Raw genomic sequence first — 2,820 nt, forward strand, 5'->3', positions numbered from 1 at the left:
TAATCTCTATATATCTGATTATTACTAGTCACAGTTGGTTACTTTCTGAGCTCCTTGGCATCTGAGCATGGATATAAAATCAGGTAGATTTCAATGGTGATGTTTTTCACAACTACTAACTATTAAGGAGCAAATTTTTATGCTCTGAAGAATTATTTTTTTTTAATTTTTTAAAATTTATTTTTACACCTACTTCCCAAATAGCACCTCCCATAGCCTCCCTCCCCCTACTAGAGCCCTTATAATCTGATATCCCTGCTACTGTCTGCTGTGTTGTCGGCACCCCCAGCCATTCCCCACTACTTGCCCTTCTGGTGAATCTAGTCAGCCTATCTAGAGGGCTTTCTTTTAGGAGGGTCAGCTGTTCCTCATCTAGTGGTGATCACTTGTCAGTATTCCTTTAGGGTAAGATTGGGGTCTGCTGTTCATTTTCCCAGTTCTATGCTGGGTTACTATCTGGGAATCCATTTGGCTACCCTGGCCAACAACTCAAAAGAAGATATCGTCTCTCTGGCATTGTTGCTTGTTATGTAGCCTTTAGCTATACATATGAACTCTCGCCTTGACTCAGGAGTTTGTGTGTTTTGCACACAAGTACCGAATTGCTCTGCCAAGTCAGGAGGAATGTGTTGATATTTTAGGGAAGATGGTTAAATGGTGGAATTCACAACAAGTATTTGACCGTTCCTTGACCCTCAGGAAAAGGTGGGAAAAAGAGCTGTTAATGCTAATTCAGCTAAGCAAACTGTGGCTATCTGATGTTCTACTGTATAAGAAGGCTAAGCTAAAATAAACTGGGACTGCAGTCTCTACTGACCGTCCTCCCAAGTATCTTTCTCTGTCTCTTGTTTATTTTTCATCCTCACTCCCCCTTTCAGGTGCTGTTCGCCTTGGTCGGCTGGTACCGGCACAGGACACTTTGGGAGATGCTCACAGTCCCTGGAACTAGTCAACCTATGAGGGCAAGGAGCAAAAACTGTCCTTTATGTCCCTCTGACTAAATTAGTATAGACCTCAAAGTATGTCTGTTAAACATCCAAGAAGGTTAGTTCTGCCAGTCTGGTACTTTTAATTACTGTGTGTCATGTAGATAAATCTTGGGCAAAGACCAGTTCTCAGATAAACCATACCTAGACTTATATTTCTTGAACTGCTATGTATAATTTGTCAGGAGGTTGTAGGAGTAATATGGTTCCCTCTGGTTTTCAAAACTAGCTAGGCATTGTTTATCTCTCACATTGTCTCACCCCTCCATCATGGCTTTCCCACTTAAGGTGCCCCCATTTCCCCCCTTTCTCCCTTACTAATACCCTTCTATGGTCCTACCTCTCTTGAGCTCCTTCTTTCCCTTTATCCCCTAAGTTCCTTGTACACCCTTCCCTCCCCCCTCCCTTAACCTAACCCAATTTTTATCCATATCTCCCTTATTAAGGCCTGTTTCCTACTGTTCTTATTCAGGTTATTTCGTTTCCTTTACCTCCCTGTTTCCTTTCCATTATCCTGGTTCCTGTAGTTATGTCTGGTTGCATACTTAGACGAGTGTGGTTCAAGTATCCACATATGAGGGAGAACACATGTTGATTTTTTTTCTGAGTCTGTGTTACTTCACTTAGTATTACAGTTTCTAGTTCCATCCATTTACCTGCAAATTTCATGATTTCATCTTTCTTCACTGCTGAGTAAAGCTCCATCGCATAAATGAACCACGTTTTCATTATCCACTCATCAACTGAGGGACACTTAGGTTGTTTCCCTCTCTTAGCTAATGTGAAAAGAGCAGCACAAACATGGATGTACAAGTATCTCCGCAATAAGATGAGTCCTTTGTGTACATGCTAAGAGTGATATAACTGGGTCAAATGGTAGGTTCATTTTTACTTTTTAAAGACTTCTCCACACTGCTTTCCATAGGGGTTAAACAAGCTTGCAGTCCCACCAACAGTGATGAGCATTCCCCTTTCTCCACATCCTCTCCAACATTTAGTATCATTTGTTCTCTTGATCTCAGCCAATCTGACTGGGGTAATATGAAATCTTAAAGTGGTTTTAATTTGCATTTCCCTAATTAGTAATGGTGTTGAACACCTTTTAAGATGCTTCTTAGCCGTCTTTATTTCTTCTTTTGAGAACTCTCTGCTCAACTCCTTAGCCCATGTTTTAATTGGGTTACTTCCTGTCAAGGTTCTCTGTTTTTTGAGTTCATTATAAATTCTGGTTATTAAACCTCTGCCAGATGTGTCGCTGGTGAAGATTTTCTCCCCTTCTGTGGGTTTTCTGTTTGTTTCCTTGGTTGTCTCCTTTGATGTACAGAAGCTTTTTAGTTTAATGAGGCCCTATTTGTTAATTCTTGCCCTTGTTTCCTGGGCAATTGATGTCCAGTTAAGAAAATCTTTTCCTACGCCTATATCTTGTAGGGTTTTCCCAATTTTTTCTTCTAATAGTTTCAGAGTTTCAGGCTTTACATTGAAGTCTTTGAGCCATTTGGAATTGACTTTTGTGCAGAGTGAAAGATAGGGGTTTAGTTTCATTCTTCTACAGGTGGAGATCCAGTTTTGCCAGAACCATTTGCTGAACATGCAACTGAATGTGTCTTTCCTCCAGTTAATGTTCTTGGCCCCTTTGTCAAATATCAAGTGGCTGAAATTGCATTTACTCATATTTGGGTCTTCAATTTTGTTCCATTGATCTATGGGTCTATTTTTGTGCCAGTACCATGTTGTTTTTATGACTATAGCTCTGTCATACACCTTGAAATCTGGTATAGTAATTCTCCCGGCATTGCTCTTAGTGCTCAGGGTTGTTTTGGCTATCCAAGGTCTT

The sequence above is a fragment of the Nannospalax galili genome, unplaced genomic scaffold, assembly GCF_000622305.1.
Source record: "Nannospalax galili isolate Female #2095 unplaced genomic scaffold, S.galili_v1.0 scaffold278, whole genome shotgun sequence".
In the NCBI taxonomy this organism is placed as follows: Eukaryota; Metazoa; Chordata; class Mammalia; order Rodentia; family Spalacidae; genus Nannospalax; species Nannospalax galili.